General features: G+C 42.5%; 1 protein-coding gene across 6 annotated transcripts in view; it reads right to left on the bottom strand.

Annotated features, from left to right (window-relative positions):
• LOC139249566 (uncharacterized) overlaps window positions 1–24,478 on the bottom strand; it is a 211,307-nt gene that overhangs the window by 110,910 nt on the left and 75,919 nt on the right. The window lies entirely within an intron of this gene.

Here is a 24,478-nt window from a genome sequence, read left to right on the forward strand (position 1 = left end):
ATCGTGAAAGTACCCTACAGGATAAGAAAGAAATTTAGAGCGGATGCTTTAGAAACTGAAAAAAAATATATAGAATTGATGTACTAATGAAACATCAAGTCGATAGTTTAGATTGTGCAGCGCCCCGTTCGGGGCGATAACTTTCACAGGAGTTCAAAAATATCGCCGGGCGCTGTGCAAGTGAAGCCGATGCGAACTTTGGGTTTAATGCTCCGGGAAGGAAGTGGAGCGCTAAATCAAGCGCTACCACTTCCCTTGGAGCGCTAAACCAGGCAAGAGGGGTGGTAGCGGCAGAGCGTTGCACAATGTCCAGTGCAGCGCTGCCGGGATCCGAGGTTCCTTCCCTCCCTTAAAGGGAAGGACCATTGCTGGAGGCTCGACAATAAATCAACACCCCTGCTCACCGACAGCAGCCGCCATCCACGACGATCAGCCACAAGCACTCGAACAGAGTGCAGGGCTGAGCAATCGCGGTCGAAGAAAAGGGAAATAAAATGCACAGAGGGTTCTGCAAGATTTTTCATGTACCTCACTGGCGCTCCCTTTAAATGCTGCTCCCCAGCGGCCGGCCTACCATACAACGCCTCCTGCAGCTGCTGGTGTTGACATCCAACGATGCTGCAGGAGGCGGAACCGAATTATGCATCTGGCGCGGTACCAGAGCACTGTGCACCGGATGACGTCACGATCTCCAGAGCACAGGGGATCGTGGCATTAGGGTTTACCACCATCGCTAAATGCAAGGCAAGTTCGCGGGCATCAGTACTCTCGCCGTGCCTGGTCGCAGAGCCGGTAGTACCATGTTATCCCTCCCCGGAGGTGCTAACGGGAGGCAAAGGAAGCCAATTTCATCCCCATTGAGTTAGTGTACTGATAAAGAATAGAGTTAATACCTTAGAATGTGAAAACTAGCCCTGGAACATAGAACTGTTGTACTAAAAAGGTAATAATACTGGAGACTATGGGCTCAATTTTCCCCAATGCCATTTTTTTTGTGTATTGTAAGAGTTACACTCATTTTTTTTGGCCCCGGCTACGCCAAAAAAATAACGAGCAAGTTTACCTGTTCTATTTTTTTAAATTGGCGCCACGCAGCCTATCCTTTAGCTTTGGGGGTGTGTAGCCGATTGTCTGCGTCAAAAAAACGATGCCCCCCGTGTGTCCTTGGATGCTCTAATAATGACTTCACGAGGCAATGTGTTGCACTTGAACTGTAGTGACCTTAGTCCTTTATTTGTTAACTCCAGAGTGAGGATCACACCTGGTGGCCTGCCTTTTATACTCGGTCAGGCACACCTGTACAGGTAACCTACAAGTCTCCCACTGCTGTGCCCTCAGGTGGTACACCTTGTGATAGTACAAACAGTAGCCATGTAGGATACACGACATCACTCTCCCCCAAACCTTTAGTGCAAATCGCCTCTGCATTGACTGTGCTCTGGGCTTAACTCTATCTGGTTGACCCTTGGCGGGTCATTTCAATCTTGGGTGAGTGGTTGGTGCGGTAGAATGCTGGTGGTTGCTGTCTGTGTGTGTCCCTGACCACTCCATTCTCCCCCTCCCACATATAGGTTATGCCGGAGGCTCAGTGCGTTCATATACATTCAAGCTCAGGAAAACCATTTGCATTCATTTGTGGTTCAGTTGTGAGACCAGTACGTTAAGACTGGTGAGTTACATTATCGGTGCGTACTGAGGGTCGGTGACCGACCGGTGTGTAAGGACAAACTAGTTCAGAACTGCTGGATGGAGTCCAGGCAGTCTGGTGGCGGCGCGGTGCCCAGTGCTGGCAGTGGGAACCCAGTTGGCTCAAGTTGCCTGCTCTTGGGGCTGTTGCCGTAGTTCCTAGCATCAGGCAGGTTCACAGATGCCTGTGACCTCGCTGTCCCTTCTTGCGCCCTGGATCACTGCTGCTCCTTGAGGGGCTGTCGTCTAGCAGTGCACAGGGAACAGCTGACTCGCTAGCCTGGGCGTTGTTTGGTTTGGGATCCTGGCTGGTCTCGGTTCCCTTTGGGAGGACTGTAGCGAGTGACACTTCGTTTCCAGGTATGGCCTTGGTGGCGATAGGGTCTGGGGGCTGTGCCTTAGCACAGTTTGCTCTTCCGGGCTCGTGGCGGTTGGTGCCATCGGGTGCCTGAAAGGTGGAGCTGACCAGGGGCAGGGTATCCATACCGGTGCCGTTTCCCTCCTGAGATCACTTGCTCTGCAGCTCGTGTGCATTGGCTGCTTGTGGCCACACTCCATGGTGCATAACTCTGGTCCCAGAGACAAAGACTACAGCATTGGGTAGCTCGCTGGACCTGTGTGCTCCCGATGGGTGTCTGCCCATTGCATTGGCTGCGTACAGTTGAAATCCTACATCGCACAACTTTTCATTACTTATGGTGGATACTCTGTAGCTCCGATCGCGATCGTGCAACTTTTCCTCGCTGGTTGCATGTACACAATTCTGATCATCAATTACACATTTTACATGATCGCGCAACTTTCCTTTGCTTATTGCATGTACACAACTCTGATCATCAGTTACACATTTTGTCTCTAACTTACAGTTGCTATTACTTGGCTTCAGTGTGTGGAACTGTCCCTTTAATTGTAGTGGGTTGCAGGCCTCCATTAAGAGAGCCTTGCTTTCTTTACCCCAATCCTCTTCTCCATTTGGTGCCACGTATTGCTCCATCAGCGCTGCACATCGTGGTCTGGCCGCGGCCATCTTTTTCTTCAGCGCATCACCTCGTTGTTTGGGCGCCATCTTTCCTCGATCCACAATGTCGACTGCGGTGATCCTTTTTGTCATGTATTCAACCAGCATTGTAACCCATGTATAATCTGACCTAAGTTGTACACTGTGAGAACAATGACCACTAGGTGGGAGACACTCCGAACCTGGACCATCAGCTACAAAAGGGGAAGCTCCACCCACCTTCATCACTTGAGTGCTAAGGAATAAAGGATAGGTCACAGACTGACCTTCTCTCAAGCATGGGCCTCGTGTGCATTTATACTGTATAGTAAGGACCTATCAATGGCGATGAGCAACTGGGATTTAAACTAGGCGAGCATGGCCACTAGCAGAACAGACGAGAGATACTGTGTTAAGGAATGGTTGGGACAGAGATTCAACATTGTTAAAGCAGCACACAGTTCTCCAGGCAGACAAGGGCAATCGTGCATGCCCCAACATGGAGTCGTACCCAGAGAGGGAATTCGACAGAGACAATGGCAAGTTGAACGGCGATTCACACCATTGCAAGAGACAATGTGGCCAGTAATGGGGCCATCAACACCTATTAATGGCGCATTCAAGTACAGTCACAGGGGCAGACAGGGACGATTGACTGGCAAGGGACTTTTTGTTTCCAACAGCAGCTCATGTTGGAGGCGTGGAGGCACACACTCAGCCGGAGTTTGCAGAGATGAGCAAAATACCAGAAATTGCAGAAATGAACGCTGGGAGAAATCGCTGGAAGCTGAAGTTCAGCGAGTTCATGTGGAGCACGTATACAGTTCATACACCAGGACGCCACCGATAATGATGAAAGTGCTCCTCAATGGCATCCCAGTATCAATGGAGCTAGACACAGGCGCCAGCCAGTCCCTCATGGGTATCAAACAGTTCGAAAAGTTGTGGGTGTCCAAGGCCAGGAGGCCAAAATTATTGCCGATTGGCGCACAGCTACGGACTTACACAAAGCAGATCATTCCGGTGCTAGGCAGCGCCACAGTAGTCATGACCCACAAAGATTCGGAGAACAGGTTGCTACTCTGGGTTGTCCCGGGGGACGGACCTGCACTACTGGGAAGGAGTTGGCTTGCTGTCATGAACTGGAAATGGGGCGATGTCAATGCAATTTCCTCTGTGGAGCGAGTATCATGCTCACAGATCCTGGACAAATTTGACTCATTATTTCAACATGGCATAGGCACTTTCATGGGTGCCAAGGTAGTGATTCACATAAACCACGACGCCAGGCCAGTACACCACAAGGCCAGAGCGGTGCCGTACGTGATGCGGGAAAAGATAGAAGGCGAATTGGACAACCTGCTGAGGGAAGGCATCATCTCGCCAGTCGAATTCAGTGACTGGGCGAGCCCGATCGTGCCGGTGCTCAAGGCGGATGGGTCGGTCAGGATATGTGGTGATTACAAGGCCACCATCAATCGGGTGTCACTCCAAGACCAGTACCCGCTACCGAGAGCGGAGGACCTCTTTGCGACGCTATCCGGTGGCAAACTTTTTTCAAAATTGGACCTGACCTCAGCTTACATGACGCAGGAGCTGGTGAGTGAGTCAAAGAAGCTGACCACCATCACAACACACAAGGGGTTGTTTGAGTACAACAGATGTCCGTTCGGGATTCGCTCGGTCGCCGCGATCTTCCAACAAAAGGTGGAAAGCCTCCTCAAGTCGATTCCAGGGACGGTGGTTTTTCAGGATGACATCCTCATCACGGGTTACGATACTGAAGAACACCTCCACAACCTGGAGGAGGTGCTACGCAGACTGGACCGGGTAGGGCTGCAACTGAAAAAGGCAAAGTGCGTCTTCCTAGCTCCAGAGGTACAATTCCTGGGGATGAGGGTAGCAGTGGACAGGATCAGCCCTACTGCGTCCAAGACGGAAGCGATTCAGAGAGCACGCACACCCCGTAACACGACGGAGCTGCGTTCGTTTCTGCGACTCCTGAACTATTTTGGAAACTTCCCAAATTGAGCACGCTGCTAGAGCCGCTACACGTGCTCCTACGCAAAGGTCGCGAATGGATCTGGGGGGACAGCCAGGAAAGGGCTTTTAATAGAGCACGTAATTTATTATGTTCCAACACTCTGTTAACACTATACGACCCATGTAAGAAACTTGTGTTAACGTGTGATGCGTCGTCCTATGGTGTCGGGTGCATGTGTATATGCGGTAAAGAAAACGCACCAGTACCTGTTTGGCAGGAAATTTGAGCTGGAGACAGATCACAAGCCCCTAACGTCCATTTTGGCCGACAACAAGGCCATAAATGCAAACGCATCGGCCCGCATACAGAGGTGGGCACTCACGTTAGCAGCCTATGACTATGCAATTCGGCACAGACCGGGCACCGAAAACTACGCCGATGCACTCAGCAGGCTCCCACTAGCCACCACTGAGGGGGCTACCGAGCATGCTGCTGAGATGGTCATGGCTGTTGAAGCTTTTGGAAGCGAAGGCTCACCCATGACAGCCCGTCAGATTAAAGTCTGGACAAATAGAGCCTCGCTATTGTCTCTAGTCAAGAAATGTTTCCTGAATGGGGACTGGGCAGCCACATACAGGGCATGCCCTGAGGAATTTAAACCATTTCACAGGCGCAGGGATGAACTCTTGATTCAAGCCGATTGCCTACTGTGGGGAAACCGAGTAGTCATGCCCCAGATGGGCAGAGAGGTGTTCATCAGAGAACTCCACAATGAGCACCCGGGCATTGTCATGATGAAGGCAATTGCCAGGTCACACGTTTGGTGGCCAGGGATAGACGCAGATCTGGAACTTTGTGTTCGCAGGTGCAATATGTGTGCTCAGCTGGGCAATGCGCCCAGGGAAGCTCCCCTTAGCCCCTGGCCATGGCCTGCCAAGCCATGGTCACGCATCCATGTGGACTACGCAGGTCCTTTCATGGGAAAAATGTTTTTGGTTGTCGTAGACGCCTACTCCAAATGGATCGAGTGTGACATTTTAAATTCAAGCACATCCTCTGCCACGGTAGAAAGTCTACTGCAATGTTCGCCGCCCACGGTCTACCGGATGACTTGGTCAGCGACAATGGCCCGTGCTTCACAAGCACTGAATTCCAGGACTTCATGGCAGGCAATGGAATTAACCACGTCAGAATGGCACCGTTCAAGCCGGCCTCAAACAGCCAGGCAGAATGAGCAGCGCAGATAATCAAACAGGGGATGCTCAGAATCCAAGGGGGTTCCCTACAAAGACGCTTATCACGCCTCGTGTTGGCATATAGATCCCGACAACACTCGCTCACAGGGGTTCCACCCACAGAGCTGCTTATGAAAAGGACGCTCAAAACCCGGTTATCCCTTATACACCCCACCATGAAAGAAATTGTCGAGAGCAGGCGCCAGCCACAATATGACTACCATGACAGGAATGCGAGGGCGCAATGTATTGATGTAAATGATCCTGTTTTTGTCCTCAACTATGCTGCAGGGCCCAAATGGCTCGCAGGCACTGTGATTGCCAAAGAGGGAAATAGGATTCTGGTAGTTAAACATACCGATAGAAAATCTGCCGCAAACACGTGGATCAATCAAAAAGGAGGTTCAGCAATCCCATCGAAGAAACAGAGGAAGAACACGACGTAGAGTTCACTTCACCACAGGTGACCGAACACCGGAACCAAAGGGAGGAGAGCCCAATCACTGTGGGCAGTCCGGACTGGCCTGAGGCACCGCAAACAGCAGACACTCAGGCCAGCGCCCAACAACCGGAGCCCCAACTCAGGTGCTCTACAAGAGAACGTAAACCACCAGAGAAACTCAACCTGTGATCCCAATAAGACTTTGTGGGGGAGGTGATGTCATGTATTCAACCAGCATTGTAACCCATGTATAATCTGACCTAAGTTGCACACTGTGAGAACAATGACCACTAGGTGGGAGACACTCCTAATCTGGACCTTCAGGTACAAAAGGGGAAGCTCCACCCACCTTCATCACTTGAGTGCTAAGGAATAAAGGATAGGTCACAGACTGACCTTCTCTCAAGCATGGGCCTCGTGTGCATTTATACTGTATCGTAAGGACCTATCACTCTTCTCCCCGGGTTCTGCCACTGAAGCTGGGAAGTCGCCTTTGGATCCGATTTTCTTCCTCTGGAGTCCTGCCACCGGAGCCTGAAAGGTGCGTTCGGGTCGTCCCAGCTGGATTTCCACGCAGTAGTGCTGAGTGGTCTGTGCCTCGGGTGCTGTGCTGGTCTGCTTTCTGGTGTCGGGTCCCCCCTCAAGTGAGGGCTTGCTGTGCCTCCGAACGCGGAGGACGTCGATTGCTGGAGAGGTGAAGTCTTCCCACTTCCAATGGATCTTCTCCATCCACCTTCTTCGGAGTAGCGTTGGTCCATCACCTGCAACAATCCACAGAGGTAAGCTGTGCACCGCGCCATCATGGAGTACCTTTACATTCAACTACAAAAGACTGGGATAAGTTCATCGGTGTCGGTGCGCAGCTTTGCCTGAACCGGGGCCAACTTGGTCGTTCAGCTTGATTGTCCCATAGTCTCTCAAAGGCTTCTTGATTCATTACTGACTGGCTCGCCCCCGTGTCCACTTCCATGAAAACTGGAACGCCATCTATCTCGACTTCCATCCTCAACGGGGAACACTCGGTGGTGCAGGTAAACATGCTATATACCTCATCGTGGGGCTGAGCTGCCTCTCTGCTTATCGTTTCATAATCTGCGCTGGATTCATGGCCATTTGCAGACTCTTCATCGACAGTGAGTCATATTTTTCTTACACATTTACTGGAGGTGGCCCTTTGTGCAGCAGCCCTTGCATACATAGTCTTTAAAGCGGCACTGGTGAGCCCTGTGATTCCCTCCACAATGCCAGCATGGAGCTACTCGATTAGCCCCCCATCAGCGGACTCTGAGTTAAGGGACTCGGAGGCTGAGATGGTTCACGTTCTACAGTCCACACTGTGCACAAAACCTGCCGGGTTTGAGTCCTGAGAGTGAGTTATTTGCCTAGAACCGCAGGTCGAGGTCATGAATGCCTGGCTCACAGAGATGGCCTTCTTCAGTGCGAGTGTGGTATCCGCCGACAGTAGCTTATGAAGAAGGCCCTCATGGCTGATTCCAACGACAAAAATGTCCCGCAGCACTTCGTTGAGGTAGTCGCCGAAATCACACGGTGCCGCCAAACTCCTGAGGTCTGCGGCGCATTTCGCGATTTCCTGGCCTTCAGGCCATTGGTGGGTGTAGAACCGGTGTCCGGCTGTGAGGATGCTCTCCTTGGGCTTGAGTTGCTCATGGATCAGTGTTACGAGCTCCTCGTACGTCTTGGTTGTTGTCTTCGCTGGTGCCAGAAAGTCCCTGATGAGGCGATAGACAGTGGGCCCACAACTGGTTAGCAGGATAGCTCTGCGCTTATCAACCAGTGTGGCCGGATCGTCTCCTGCCAGGTCGTTTGCTGTGAAGAAATGTTCGAGCCTCTCTACGAAGGCGTCCCAATCATCACCATCGGCGAACTGCTGCAACGTACCAAGGGTAGTCATTTTTGCGTGAAAGTCTGTAATCTTGTCGGTAATTGTTGTGTCTTGGATGGTCTAATAATGACTCCATGAGGCAATGTGCTGCACTTGAACTATAGTGTCCTTAGTCCTTTATTTGTTAACTCCAGAGTGAGGATCACACCTGGTGGCCTGCTTCTTATACTAGGCCAGGCACACCTGTACAGGTAACCTACAAGTCTCCCACTGCTGTGCCCTCAGGTGGCACACCTTGTGTTAGTGCAAACAGTAGGCATGTAGAGTAAATGACAGCTCCCTTCTGCACATGCGCAAAAAAAGGGACGTTTTTGACATGACCGCTATGGGCACGCATGCCCAGTACAACTCCCGGTCTGCATTTATCCACTTTTAAAGAGCCAGTTGAGTGTGAGAACTTTAATTCTTAGTGGAAAAATCGGAGCTGCAATACAATATGCAATGCGGCTCGAGAACCAAGAATTCCTTACAGGGTGAAGTGGAGGCACTGATTACTGTAATTGAGGCCAGATGGCACGAGCTGGACACCAGCAGAGGTCACATAAAGAAATTATTAAATTGAAGAGAGTGAAACAAAGGGTCAGAGAGAAACACATGGATTGTTAAAAAAAAGGTCAGGTAACTATTACAGGATATCCTTGTGCATCTTCGAGGAGCATACATGAAAGGTGGCTGTAATACTATCACAGGCAAGCCAAGAAGACCTATGTCTACTTGTATGGAAGATGATGGGTAACAAATAAATGTTGTTCAAGGCACTGGGAGAATTTGCTGCTCTTCTTCAAATAAGAATCTTTTTGTTAGCCTCAGAGAAAAGATCCGATCTCGGTTTAACATCTCATTTGAATGACAGCACCTCCAACAGTGCAGCACTCCTTCAGTACATCAAATGGATGAACTTCAACAATTGTACATCCCTGTCTGGAGTAAAAATAAAACGGGGAAGGTGGCTCAACTGTGGCTAACAAGGGAAATTAGGGATAGTGTTAAATCCAAGGAAGAGGCATATAAATTGAGCAGAAAAAACAGCAAACCTGAGGACTGGGAGAAATTTAGAATCCAGCAGAGGAAGACAAAGGGTTTAATTAGGAGGGGGAAAATAGAGTATTATAGGAAGCTTGCTGGGAACATAAAAACTGACTGCAAAAGCTTCTATAGATTTGTGAAAAGAAAAAGATTAGTGAAGACAAACGTAGGTCCTTTGCAGTCAGATTCAGGTGAATTTATAATGGGGAACAAAGATATGGCAGACCAGTTGAACAAATACTTTGGTTCTGTCTTCACGAAGGAAGACATAAATAAGCTTCCGGAAATACTAGGGGACCGAGGGTCTAGTGAGAAGGAGGAACTGAAGGAAATCCTTATTAGGCAGGAAATTGTGTTGGGGAAATTGATGGGATTAAAGGCCGATAAATCCCCGGGGCCTGATCGTCTGCATCCCACAGTACTTAAGGAAGTGGCCCTCGAAATAGTGGATGCATTGGTTATCACTTTCCAACAGTCTATCGACACTGGATCAGTTCCTATGGACTGGAGGGTAGCTAATGTAACACCACTTTTTAAAAAAGGAGAGAGAAAACGGGTAATTATAGATCGGTTAGCCTGACATCAGTAGTGGGGAAAATGTTGGAATCCATTATTAAAGATGAAATAACAGCGCATTTGGAAAGCAGTGACATGATCGGATCGGTTCAAGTCAGCATTGATTTATGAAAGGGAAATCATGCTTGACAAATCTTTTAGAATTTTTTGAGGATGTAACTAGTAGAGTGGACAAGGGAGAACCAGTGGATGTGGTATATTTGGACTTTGAAAAGGCTTTTGACAAGGTCCCACACAAGAGATTGGTGTGCAAAATCAAAGCACATGGTATTGGGGGTAATGTACTGACGTGGATAGAGAACTGGTTGGCAGTCAGGAAGCAGAGTCGGGATTAACAGGTCCTTTTCAGAATGGCAGGCAGTGACTAGTGGGGTGCCGTAGGGCTCAGTGCTGGGAACCCAGCTATTTACAATATGCATCAATGATTTTGATGAAGGAGTTGGGTGTAATATCTCCAAGTTTGCAGATGACACTAAGCTGGGTGGCGGTGTGAGCTGTAAGGAGGATGCTAAGAGGCTGCAGGCTGCATTGGACAGGTAAGGTGAGTGGGCAAATGCATGGTAGATGCAATATAATGTGGATAAATGTGAGGTTATCCACTTTGGTGGCAAAAGCACGAAGGCAGAATATTATCTGAATGGCAGCAGATTAGGAAAAGGGGAGGTGCAACGAGACCTGGGTGTCATGGTACATCAGTCATTGAAAGTTGGCAGGTACAGCAGGCGGTGAAGAAGGCAAATGGCATGTTGACCTTCATAGCGAGAGGATTTGAGTATAAGAGCAGGGAGGTCTTACTGCAGTTGTACAGGGCCTTGGTGAGGCCTCGCCTGAAATATTGTGTTCAGTTTTGGTCTCCTAATCTGAGGAAGGACGCACTTGCTATTGAGGGAGTGCAGCGAAGGTTCACCAGACTGATTCCCGGGATGGCAGGACTGACATATGAGGAGAGACTGGATCGACTGGGCCGGTATTCACTGGAGTTTAGAAGGATGAGAGGGGATCCCATAGAAACATATAAAATTCATGACTGGACAGTTTAGATGCAGGAAGAATGTTCCCGATGTTGGGGAAGTCCAGAACCAGGGGACACAGTCTTAGGATTAGGGGTAGGCCATTTAGGACTGAGATGAGGAGAAACTTCTTCACTCAGAGAGTTGTTAACCTGGGGAATTCTCTACCGCAGAGTTGTTGATGCCAGTTCATTGGATATATTCAGGAGGGAGTTAGATATAGCCCTTATGGCTAAAGGGATCAAGGGGTATGGAGAGAAAGCAGGAAAGGGGTACTGAGGTGAATGATTAGCAAGATCTTATTGAATGGTGGTGCAGGCTCGAAGGCCGAATGGACTACTCCTGCACCTATTTTCTATGTTTCTACTCTGCTAAACTGTCAGCATAGATTATGTGCTCAAGACCTGATGTGGCACTTAAATATGTGACATTCTGAATCAGTCGGGAGTGCTATCACTGACTGAAGCGTAACACCTTCTCCTCAGTACTTCTGGTCAGACTCTGCGTATGTAACAAATGCAGAATTATAAAGAAAGTAAGCCTAACTATTGTGGCATTATTTTTATTCTTAAAATGAAGCACTCCTTAAATGACTACCTGTCCATCCAGCTGTTTGGGGGTCCGGGCAGCATTCCTGATCTGGAGCCTCTGATGGGGCCCCATTGTGGAGGTTGGTAGTTCTCATCTTAATGGGCATACTGTATGGCCTCCAAATTTATATGGGGTCCTATTGAGATTGGAAGAGTTGGAATTCCCAATGCAGAGTCCCTACCACGCACTCTCATTTGGGGCAGTTGAAGGTTCCGTCGCAGAAAAGGCCTCCCAGAAATTCCCAGCAAAGATCTAGCTGCAGTTACAGTAGAAATGTACCAGAAGGCTGTGAAAATTTGGGACCAGTTGTCAACTATTAGTAATAAAATGATTTTATTTAAATTAGAATTTACTATAGTCTTTTTGAGAGGATATGCATCTGACATTTTTCTGCTGACAGGTTGGCCACTGGTTGGATGGTTTATGCTTACAATGTGAAACAGACTATCCACATCATACATCCAAATTAACACAGCAAATAGAAGATATACCAATTTTGGTTAATTAGTTATGCTTATCACTAAGTATCTTTAATTACATTTTTACATATAAAAACTTTTAAGGCAAAATAAATATGGTTTTGGTGGCAATTATATTTATTTACAAAATGTTACCATCTAACAAAAACATCAGCCTATACAGTACCTTCATAGTCTTCATTTGTTGTAAACGGAGAATCCTCTTGTGAAAAATCTTGCTGACATCCAGGACTATGGGGCGTGGAGCTTCGTGAGGATCTTTCATCATGTCTACGACTGTGAGAAGTTTCTCTTGTTGACCTTGGGCTTTCTGAACCTATATTTTGTTTCAGATAAATGTTGAACTCCTCTTGCACAGTCATGGGGGATGAAGGCAGGTTTGCTCCTATTATTGCTGGGCCGAAAGACAGTCCCACAATAGTCACTGGTTTATCTGCCAAATCAGCCAATTTCTGATCTGATGTCCAAGTTGAAGAACCCTCGATTTTCATAGATTTTGGCCTATAACTGGGTGATGCTATGGAAAAATCTACCTCAAGACAATCGTCACTCCATTTGCACTTTAAGTTTTGTTTTTTATAAGGGGTATTCAGTTTCAGCAAACTTTTACTTGTGGCTGAATAGGAGCATTTATCCACTGATTGCATTTGTATAGATTGCTTTGCCACATCTACTTCAACTTTATCTTTAAATTCCAGTTTTGGACTGACAGAAAGTTCTTCCATACTATTTACACTGTTGCTTTCCTTACCATCTTTACCGTTTGTTGTGCTTGCCAATAACTTCTGTTCAGCAGGAAAAACTGTATTAATTTTGCTCAGTTCAGATCTATTCAATCCTGTTGTACTTCCTTCTCCAGTCTCTAACAGTTGCATGCATACTGGTGGAGCAGGAGGTATAAAACTACTCAAAGAGTTCTGAATAATATTGGGAAAACCCTGTCTGTGATTTATGATCCGGTTGTTTGTATTTATTCCCAATGCTTCCTTATATTCCTCACTTAGCAATATTAGCTCATTTACAGAAACAGCAATATCAACATCGGGACACTGGCTAAAATGGGATAGAACCAGTTTTGGAGGAGATGGAATGAATGTGTCCACTGATCTTCGGATATGCAATGGTATGCCCCACTGATGCTGAAATCTTTTCATTGTAATGTGCCATTCTACAATGTCAACTGTTTCATTATACTGGAAGGCTAATTCCATACCGATATGCTCTATTTTAGCTCCAGTTGCTTTATTTGCTGGAAGTAAAGATGGTGCTTCAGGAATCATTTCTACTGACTTGGCAAATGTAGTTGCAATACCCCAAAGATTATTAATCTGTTTGTGCTTTAAATTCATATCCAAGCGATCAATACTATTTTGTTCAGCAAACAGAATATATGGTAATCTTGGTCTCTTAAATCCTTTGCCAGGTGTTATGAGTTTTGGAGGATAAGTTTGTTTGTACAACTGTGTTACCATTTCAGGTAAACAATCAAGTTTACTAGATAAATTTTGTTTTATTAAACACGTATCTAACCTAATGTTACATTCTGGTTTAAATTTGTCAACAGTAGACGTCCTCCTTTCTCTCTTTTTCATTTTGACACTTTTCTTAAAACTTCCAAAATCCGAAGTATTTTTCTGTCCTTTGTTCAGAAGAGATGTACACTGGGAATAAGCCATTTTATAATACTTTGTTATGTCTTTGGTTCTGGACCTTACTCTTTTCTTTTTCTTAATTTTAAATTGTTTTATGAAATCCTTTATTAGTGGAGGAGGTACCATAAATTCATTTAAAGATGACTCAATAAGCCTGGGGAGGTCCCATATATGATTTACAGTCCTTTTCTTTGTATTCATTTCTAGTGCCTTCTTGTGCTCATCATTTATGAATGCTAACTCAACTGGAGCAATAACGATTTCAAAATCAGGCTGTGGACTTAGCTGGCTTATAATCAGTTTCGGAGCAAGTGGGATAAATGCTTCTGCTGACTTCTGAAAATGTGATGGTAAGCCCCAAGTACGTTGAAGTTTTTTCTGCAAAATATGACATTCTAGAAACTTCTTGACTTCTTCACAAAAATATGTTGTTGGCCCACCTACAGGCTTTATTTGAACTTCACTAGTCTTAATTGGTGGAGGTACAGGTGGTCCTTTGGGAATCATCATTGGTGGTCCTTTGGGAATCATCATTACCAATGACTTTTCATACAGCGTTTCAAGTCCCCAGAGATATAAAAGTTGTCTGTGTTTCAAGTTCATCTCTGTCCGATCAATATCATCTTGTTTAGTAGAAGGAATATATCGTATTCTTGATTTTTTAAATCCCCTGCCAGGTGCAATTAACTTTGGTAAAGGTTTCTTTGATATTGGAGGATAAGTATTTTTGTAGAATTCCTTTATCAGTTTAGGCAAACAATCCATTTTAATTTCCAGACACTGGTTGGTCAAGCTCACAGCCAGATTATTTTTACACTCTGGTCTGAGGTTAACATTGGCAGACATTTCTTTTACTTTATGTATGTTTACCTCATCTCTTTCACGTTGTGAAAATAATTTTCCTCCTTTGAGTCGGAAGTTTGTACCCTGAGAGAACACTTTATAACTCTGATCTAAATTGTTACTGTTAGACATTGTGTTGTTTTCTTTCCGATTTTTTGATGGTGGTATGAAGCCTTTATCATCTGGAGTAGGAGCCATAAATTGCATTAATGAAAAGTCAATAACTTTGGGAAGACCCCATTTGCGATTTATAAATCTTTTTTTAATATTTTGCTCAAGGGTTTGCCTAAGTTCGTCACTAAGAAATGCCAGTTCAGAAGGAGCAACAACTATTGCAAAATCAGACTTGGAATTTAGCTGGGATAGAATCAGTTTTGGAGCAGGTGGAATGAATACTTCTAGTGATCTTTGAATATGAAACGGTAAGCCCCAATTGCACTGAAGTTTTTTCTGTGTGATGTGCCATTCTAGTCTGCCTCTAGCTTCATCTTTAATGAAACTTGTTTCCATACTCACAGAGAATATTTGAGCTACATTTCCCTTGATTGTTGGAGGCACAGGTGGTCCTTTAGAAATCATTCTTTCTGTTGATTCTTCGTACAGATTTGAAATTTTCCAGAGATGGGTCATCTGTTTATGCTTTAAATTCAACTCCAAGAGATCAACAGCATTTTGTTCAATGAATGGTAAATAACGTGGTCTTGGTTTTTTAAATCCTTTACCAAGTACAATAAGCTTTGGCAAAGGTTTCTTTGATTTTGAAGGATAGGTGCTTTTGTAGAATTCCTTTACCATTTCAGGTAAGCACCCTGTCTTAATTTCTAGACACAGCTTTGTTAAACAGATCTCTAGTTTGTATTTCCATTCTGGTTTGAAGCTAGCAAGAAAAAAATCCTCATCAATTTTCTTTGTTTTCTTGCTTCTGCCATCCTTTTCATATTGTAACATGGATAATTTCCCCCTTTTGATTGTTGGGACTGTGTGTTGAGGAACCATTTTATTTTCTTTATTGCCCACATTAGTATTGCTGGAAACATCTGGAGAAGTACTCATAAACCTATTCAAAGATGATTGGATAAGCTTGGGAAGACCCCACTTGCAATTTATGATCTTTTTCTTTGTTTTCATCTCCAATATTTTCTTATGCTCATCATGAAGAAATGCTAGCTCAGTTGGAACAATGACTACTGAAAAAGCAGGCTGTGGTTTTAGCTGGGATGGAATTAGTTTTGGAGCAAATGGAATAAATGCTTCTTCTGATCTCTGAATATGTAATGGTAAGCCCCAATTGTACTGAAGTTTTTTCTGGGTTATGTGCCATTCTAGCCTGTCTCTTGTTTTATTTTTAGTGAAAGTTGTTTCCATACCAACAGGCTCTATTTGAGCTCCACCAGCTTTTATTACTGGAGGCACAGGTGGCCCTTTAGGAATCATCATTTCCAATGATTTTTCATAGAGAGTTGGAAATCCCCAGAGATGGGTAATCTCTTTGTGCTTTAAGTTCAACTCCAAATGATCAACTGCTTCTTGTTCAGTAAAAGGCATATATGATGATCTTTGCTTTTTAAATCCTTTGCCAGGTAAAATAGCCTTTGGTAAAATTATCTTTGGCACTTGAGCATAGATAGCACTATAGGCATCCATTACCAGTTTAGGTAGATACTCCATTTTAATTTCTAAACATTGCTTTATTAAGCAGAAATCTACAACAGCTCCACATGTAACTCTGAGGTTATCATATACCTCACTATTCTTTTTTGCTTTTATGCTTTTTTGATACTTTAGTGCAGGCAACTTTCCTCTTTTCATCTGGAGAATATTGCTTGCAGGAGGCACTGCTCGTTTTTGTGGCTGTAGTAGGAAATGGTTCATTTGTGGGGCAACAGGTATAAAACTCCTTAGAGATAACTGAATTAACTTTGGAAGACCCCATTTGTTATTTATAATTCTCTTTTTCATATTCAGTTCCAGTATTTTCCAGTGTCCATCACTAAGGAAGGTCAGCTCAACGGGCGCAACAACTATCACAAAACTAAGCTGTGGTTTTAGCTGGGATGGAATTAGTTTTGGAGCAAGTGGAATAAATGTTTCTTGTGATCTTTGAATACATAGTGGAAAGCCCCAGTTGTGCTGAAGTTTCTTCTGTACAATATGCCATTCTAGTCTGTCTTTAGTTTCATTGTCAATGAAAGTTGTTTCCATACCTACAGGCTCTATTCGAGCTCCACTTGCTCTGATCCCTGGAGGCACAGGTGGTTCTTTCGGAATCATTTGTGCTGTTGATTCGTCGTATAGGGTTGCAAGTCCCCAGAGATGGGAAATCTGTTTGTGCTTTAAGTTCAGCTCTAAGCGATCAACAGCATCCTGTTCAATAAAAGGTATGTACAACAATCTTGGTTTTTTAAATCCTTTACCAGGTTCAATTGGCTTTGGAAATGGCTTTTTTGGCATTGGAGGATAGACAGCTTTATACATCTCATTCACTATTTGTGGGAAACAACAGATTTTAATTTCAAGACACAGTTTTATCAAACATATATCTAGCCTGTCCTTACATTCTGGCTTGAGTTTAGCAGAAAGACACATCTCTCCGACATTGTTAAGTTTCAGCTTTCTGCTACCTTTTCGATTTTGTTTAGAAGACATTTTTTTTTTAGTCTGTAAAAATGTATTCATTGGAGTATCTATTTTTCTTTTTCTCACTTGAATATTACTAGAAGATATCTTGTTTCTTTCCATCACATCAGATTGCAGCACAAGAGAAGCCATAAAATTATTTAAAGAATACTGAACAGCCTTGGGGAGGCCCCATTTGTAATTTATGATTCTCTTCCTTGTATTCAGTTCAAGTCTTTTTCTATGTTCTGAGCTTATGAAGGTCAATTCAGGTGAAACAAAAAACAAAACAAAATCAGGCTGTGGTTTTAGCTGTGATGAAATTAGCTTTGGAGCAGGCGGAATAAATGCTTCTTGTGATCTCTGAATAAGTAATGGTAATCCCCAGTTATGTTGAAGTTTTTTCTGTGTGATGTGCCATTCTAGTCTGCCTCTCGCTTCATCTTTAATGAAACTTGTTTCCATACTCACAGAGAATATTTGAGCTACACTTCCCTTGATTGTTGGAGGCACAGGTGGTCCTTTAGAAATCATTCTTTCTATTGATTCTTCGTACAGATTTGAAATTTTCCAGAGATGGGTCATCTGTTTATGCTTTAAATTCAACTCCAAGTGATCAACAGCATTTTGTTCAATGAATGGTAAATAACGTGGTCTTGGTTTTTTAAATCCTTTACCAAGTACAATAAGCTTTGGCAAAGGTTTCTTTGATATTGGAAGATAAGTATTTTTGTAAAATTCCTTTATCAGTTTAGGCAAACAATCCATTTTAATTTCCAGACACTGGTTGGTCAAGCTCACAGCCAGATTATTTTTACACTCTGGTCTGAGGTTAACATTGGCAGACATTTCTTTTACTTTATGTATGTTTGCCTCATCTCTTTCACGTTGTGAAAATAATTTTCCTCCTTTGAGTCGGAAGTTTGTACCCTGAGAGAACACTTTATAACTCTGATCTAAATTGTTACTGTTAGACATTGTGTTGTTTTCTTTCCGATTTTTTGATGGTGGTATGAAGCCTTTATCATCTGGAGTAGGAGCCATAAATTGCATTAATGAAAAGTCAATAACTTTGGGAAGACCCCATTTGCGATTTACAAATCTTTTTTTTATATTTTGCTCAAGGGTTTGCCTAAGTTCGTCACTAAGAAATGCCAGTTCAGAAGGAGCAACAACTATTGCAAAATCAGACTTGGAATTTAGCTGGGATAGAATCAGTTTTGGAGCAGGTGGAATGAATACTTCTAGTGATCTTTGAATATGAAACGGTAAGCCCCAATTGCACTGAAGTTTTTTCTGTGTGATGTGCCATTCTAGTCTGCCTCTAGCTTCATCTTTAATGAAACTTGTTTCCATACTCACAGAGAATATTTGAGCTACATTTCCCTTGATTGTTGGAGGCACAGGTGGTCCTTTAGAAATCATTCTTTCTGTTGATTCTTCGTACAGATTTGAAATTTTCCAGAGATGGGTCATCTGTTTATGCTTTAAACTCAACTCCAAGTGATCAACAGCATTTTGTTCAATGAATGGTAAATAACGTGGTCTTGGTTTTTTAAATCCTTTACCAAGTACAATAAGCTTTGGCAAAGGTTTCTTTGATTTTGAAGGATAGGTGCTTTTGTAGAATTCCTTTACCATTTCAGGTAAGCACCCTGTCTTAATTTCTAGACACAGCTTTGTTAAACAGATCTCTAGTTTGTATTTCCATTCTGGTTTGAAGCTAGCAAGAAAAAAATCCTCATCAATTTTCTTTGTTTTCTTGTTCCTGCCACCCTTTTCATATTGTAACATGGATAATTTCCCCCTTTTGATTGTTGGGACTGTGTGTTGAGGAACCATTTTATTTTCTTTATTGCCCACATTAGTATTGCTGGAAACATCTGGAGAAGTACTCATAAACTTATTCAAAGATGATTGGATAAGCTTGGGAAGGCCCCACTTGCAATTTATGATCTTTTTCTTTGTTTTCATCTCCAATATTTTCTTATGCTCATCACGAAGAAATGCTAGCTCAGTTGGAACAATGACGACTGAAAAAGCAGGCTGTGGTTTTAGCTGGGATGGAATTAGTTTTGGAGCAAATGGAATAAATGATTCTTCTGATCTCTGAATATGTAATGGTAAGCCCCAATTGTACTGAAGTTTTTTCTGGGTTATGTGCCATTCTAGCCTGTCTCTTGTTTTATTTTTAATGAAAGTTGTTTCCATACCCACAGGCTCTATTTGAGCTCCACCAGCTTTTATTACTGGAGGCACAGGTGGCCCTTTCGGAATCATCATTTCCAATGATTTTTCATAGAGAGTTGGAAATCCCCAGAGATGGGTAATCTCTTTGTGCTTTAAGTTCAACTCCAAATGATCAACTGCTTCTTGTTCAGTAAAAGGCATATATGATGATCTTTGCTTTTTAAATCCTTTGCCAGGTAAAATAGTCTTTGGTAAAATTATCTTTGGCACTTGAGCATAGATAGCACTATAGGCATCCATTACCAGTTTAGGTAGATACTCCATTTTAATTTCTAAACATTGCTTTATTAAGCAGAAATCTACAAAAGCTCCACATGTAACTCTGAGGTTATCATATACCTCACTATTCTTTTTTGCTTTTATGCTTTTTTGATACTTTAGTGCAGGCAACTTTCCTCTTTTCATCTGGAGAATATTGCTTGCAGGAGGCACTGCTCGTTTTTGTGGCTGTAGTAGGAAATCGTTCATTTGTGGGGCAACAGGTATAAAACTCCTTAGAGATAACTGAATTAACTTTGGAAGACCCCATTTGTTATTTATAATTCTCTTTTTCATATTCAGTTCCAGTATTTTCCAGTGTCCATCACTAAGGAAGGTCAGCTCAACGGGCGCAACAACTATCACAAAACTAAGCTGTGGTTTTAGCTGGGATGGAATTAGTTTTGGAGCAGGCGGAATAAATGCTTCTTGTGATCTCTGAATAAGTAATGGTAATCCCCAGTTATGTTGAAGTTTTTTCTGTGTGATGTGCCATTCTAGTCTGCCTCTCGCTTCATCTTTAATGAAACTTGTTTCCATACTCACAGAAAATATTTGAGCTACATTTCCCTTGATTGTTGGAGGCACAGGTGGTCCTTTAGAATTCATTATTTCTATTGATTCTTCGTACAGATTTGAAATTTTCCAGAGATGGGTCATCTGTTTATGCTTTAAATTCAACTCCAAGTGATCAACAGCATTTTGTTCAATGAATGGTAAATAACGTGGTCTTGGTTTTTTAAATCCTTTACCAAGTACAATAAGCTTTGGCAAAGGTTTCTTTGATATTGGAAGATAAGTATTTTTGTAAAATTCCTTTATCAGTTTAGGCAAACAATCCATTTTAATTTCCAGACACTGGTTGGTCAAGCTCACAGCCAGATTATTTTTACACTCTGGTCTGAGGTTAACATTGGCAGACATTTCTTTTACTTTATGTATGTTTACCTCATCTCTTTCACGTTGTGAAAATAATTTTCCTCCTTTGAGTCGGAAGTTTGTACCCTGAGAGAACACTTTATAACTCTGATCTAAATTGTTACTGTTAGACATTGTGTTGTTTTCTTTCCGATTTTTTGATGGTGGTATGAAGCCTTTGTCATCTGGAGTAGGAGCCATAAATTGCATTAATGAAAAGTCAATAACTTTGGGAAGACCCCATTTGCGATTTATCAATCTTTTTTTTATATTTTGCTCAAGGGTTTGCCTAAGTTCGTCACTAAGAAATGCCAGTTCAGAAGGAGCAACAACTATTGCAAAATCAGACTTGGAATTTAGCTGGGATAGAATCAGTTTTGGAGCAGATGGAATGAATACTTCTAGTGATCTTTGAATATGAAACGGTAAGCCCCAATTGCACTGAAGTTTTTTCTGTGTGATGTGCCATTCTAGTCTGCCTCTAGCTTCATCTTTAATGAAACTTGTTTCCATACTCACAGAGAATATTTGAGCTACATTTCCCTTGATTGTTGGAGGCACAGGTGGTCCTTTAGAAATCATTCTTTCTATTGATTCTTCGTACAGATTTGAAATTTTCCAGAGATGGGTCATCTGTTTATGCTTTAAACTCAACTCCAAGTGATCAACAGCATTTTGTTCAATGAATGGTAAATAACGTGGTCTTGGTTTTTTAAATCCTTTACCAAGTACAATAAGCTTTGGCAAAGGTTTCTTTGATTTTGAAGGATAGGTGCTTTTGTAGAATTCCTTTACCATTTCAGGTAAGCACCCTGTCTTAATTTCTAGACACAGCTTTGTTAAACAGATCTCTAGTTTGTATTTCCATTCTGGTTTGAAGCTAGCAAGAAAAAAATCCTCATCAATTTTCTTTGTTTTCTTGCTCCTGCCACCCTTTTCATATTGTAACATGGATAATTTCCCCCTTTTGATTGTTGGGACTGTGTGTTGAGGAACCATTTTATTTTCTTTATTGCCCACATTAGTATTGCTGGAAACATCTGGAGAAGTACTCATAAACCTATTCAAAGATGATTGGATAAGCTTGGGAAGACCCCACTTGCAATTTATGATCTTTTTCTTTGTTTTCATCTCCAATATTTTCTTATGCTCATCACGAAGAAATGCTAGCTCAGTTGGAACAATGACTACTGAAAAAGCAGGCTGTGGTTTTAGCTGGGATGGAATTAGTTTTGGAGCAAATGGAATAAATGCTTCTTCTGATCTCTGAATATGTAATGGTAAGCCCCAATTGTACTGAAGTTTTTTCTGGGTTATGTGCCATTCTAGTCTGCCTCTCGCTTCATCTTTAATGAAACTTGTTTCCATACTCACAGAGAATATTTGAGCTACATTTTCCTTGATTGTTGGAGGCACAGGTGGTCCTTTAGAATTCATTATTTCTATTGATTCTTCGTACAGATTTGAAATTTTCCAGAGATGGGTCATCTGTTTATGCTTTAAATTCAATTCCAAGTGATCAACAGCATTTTGTTCAATGAATGGTAAATAACGTGGTCTTGGTTTTTTAAATCCTTTACCAAGTACAATAAGCTTTGGCAAAGGTTTCTTTGATATTGGAAGATAAGTATTTTTGTAAAATTCCTTTATCAGTTTAGGCAAACAATCCATTTTAATTTCCAGACACTGGTTGGTCAAGCTCACAGCCAGATTATTTTTACACTCTGGTCTGAGGTTAACATTGGCAGACATTTCTTTTACTTTATGTATGTTTACCTCATCTCTTTCACGTTGTGAAAATAATTTTCCTCCTTTGAGTCGGAAGTTTGTACCCTGAGAGAACACTTTATAACTCTGATCTAAATTGTTACTGTTAGACATTGTGTTGTTTTCTTTCCGATTTTTTGATGGTGTTATGAAGCCTTTATCATCTGGAGTAGGAGCCATAAATTGCATTAATGAAAAGTCAATAACTTTGGGAAGACCCCATTTGCGATTTATCAATCTTTTTTTTATATTTTGCTCAAGGGTTTGCCTAAGTTCGTCACTAAGAAATGCCAGTTCAGAAGGAGCAACAACTATTGCAAAATCAGACTTGGAATTTAGCTGGGATAGAATCAGTTTTGGAGCAGGTGGAATGAATACTTCTAGTGATCTTTGAATATGAAACGGTAAGCCCCAATTGCACTGAAGTTTTTTCTGTGTGATGTGCCATTCTAGTCTGCCTCTAGCTTCATCTTTAATGAAACTTGTTTCCATACTCACAGAGAATATTTGAGCTACATTTCCCTTGATTGTTGGAGACACAGGTGGTCCTTTAGAAATCATTCTTTCTATTGATTCTTCGTATAGATTTGAAATTTTCCAGAGATGGGTCATCTGTTTATGCTTTAAACTCAACTCCAAGTGATCAACAGCATTTTGTTGAATGAATGATAAATAACGTGGTCTTGGTTTTTTAAATCCTTTACCAAGTACAATAAGCTTTGGCAAAGGTTTCTTTGATTTTGAAGGATAGGTGCTTTTGTAGAATTCCTTTACCATTTCAGGTAAGCACCCTGTCTTAATTTCTAGACACAGATTTGTTAAACAGATCTCTAGTTTGTATTTCCATTCTGGTTTGAAGCTAGCAAGAAAAAAATCCTCATCAATTTTCTTTGTTTTCTTGCTTCTGCCACCCTTTTCATATTGTAACATGGATAATTTCCCCCTTTTGATTGTTGGGACTGTGTGTTGAGGAACCATTTTATTTTCTTTATTGCCCACATTAGTATTGCTGGAAACATCTGGAGAAGTACTCATAAACTTATTCAAAGATGATTGGATAAGCTTGGGAAGACCCCACTTGCAATTTATGATCTTTTTCTTTGTTTTCATCTCCAATATTTTCTTATGCTCATCACGAAGAAATGCTAGCTCAGTTGGAACAATGACTACTGAAAAAGCAGGCTGTGGTTTTAGCTGGGATGGAATTAGTTTTGGAGCAAATGGAATAAATGCTTCTTCTGATCTCTGAATATCTAATGGTAAGCCCCAGGTTTTCTGAAGGTTTTTCTGTATAACATACCTTTCGAGGTTCTCTCTTACTTTATCATCAATGAAAGTTGTTTCCATACCCACAGGCTCTATTTTAGCTACACTTGACTTGATTGCTGGAGGCACAGGTGGCCCTTTAGGAATCATCATTTCCACTGATTTTTCATAAAGAGTTGGAAGCCCCCAGAGACAGAAAATCATTTTATGCTTTAGGTTCAGCTCCAAGCGCTCAACTGAATCCTGTTCAGTAAAAGCTATATATAATGAACGTGGCTTTTTGCATCCTTCACCAGGTGCGATAATCTTTCCTAATGGCATCTTTGACTTGGAAGGATAATTTTCTTTATAAAATTCTTTTACCATTTCTGGCAAACAATGCATTTTAATTTCTAGATGCAATTTTCTTAAGCACACATCTAGCTTATCGGTATATTCTTGTTTGAAGTTGGCAAGAACAGCCACTTCTGCTGTTTTGCTTGGCTTTGTGTTTTTGCTACCTTTTTTATGTTGTAAAGACAATTTCTCTCTTTTGTTCATCTGTAAAGGAATTCTAATCTTATTTCTTATATCAATATTGCTGGGCCCCATCCTATTGGTTCTCTTTACTTCTGGCTGTAGCACAAGATCTTTCCTTGATAGAGAAAGAGCCATGAAGTTTCTTAACGAAGACCGAATAAGTGTTGGGAGACCCCATTTGTGATTTATTATCTTCTTCTTCGTATTGAGTTCCAATAATTTCCTATGCTCTTTACTTGGAAATGCTAGTTCAGTTGGAGCAACAAGTACCCCAAAGCTCGGCTGTGGATTTAGTTGGGATGGAATCAGTTTTGGAGCAGGCGGAATAAATGTTTCTGCTGATATTTGAATCTGCAGTGGTAAACCCCAGTTCTGTTGCAGTTTTTTCTGTGTAAGGTGCCATTCTAGTCTGTCCCTAATATCACATTCAATGAATGTTCTTTCCATACCCACAGGCTCT

This window comes from Pristiophorus japonicus, unplaced genomic scaffold (genome assembly GCF_044704955.1).
Source record: "Pristiophorus japonicus isolate sPriJap1 unplaced genomic scaffold, sPriJap1.hap1 HAP1_SCAFFOLD_325, whole genome shotgun sequence".
In the NCBI taxonomy this organism is placed as follows: Eukaryota; Metazoa; Chordata; class Chondrichthyes; family Pristiophoridae; genus Pristiophorus; species Pristiophorus japonicus.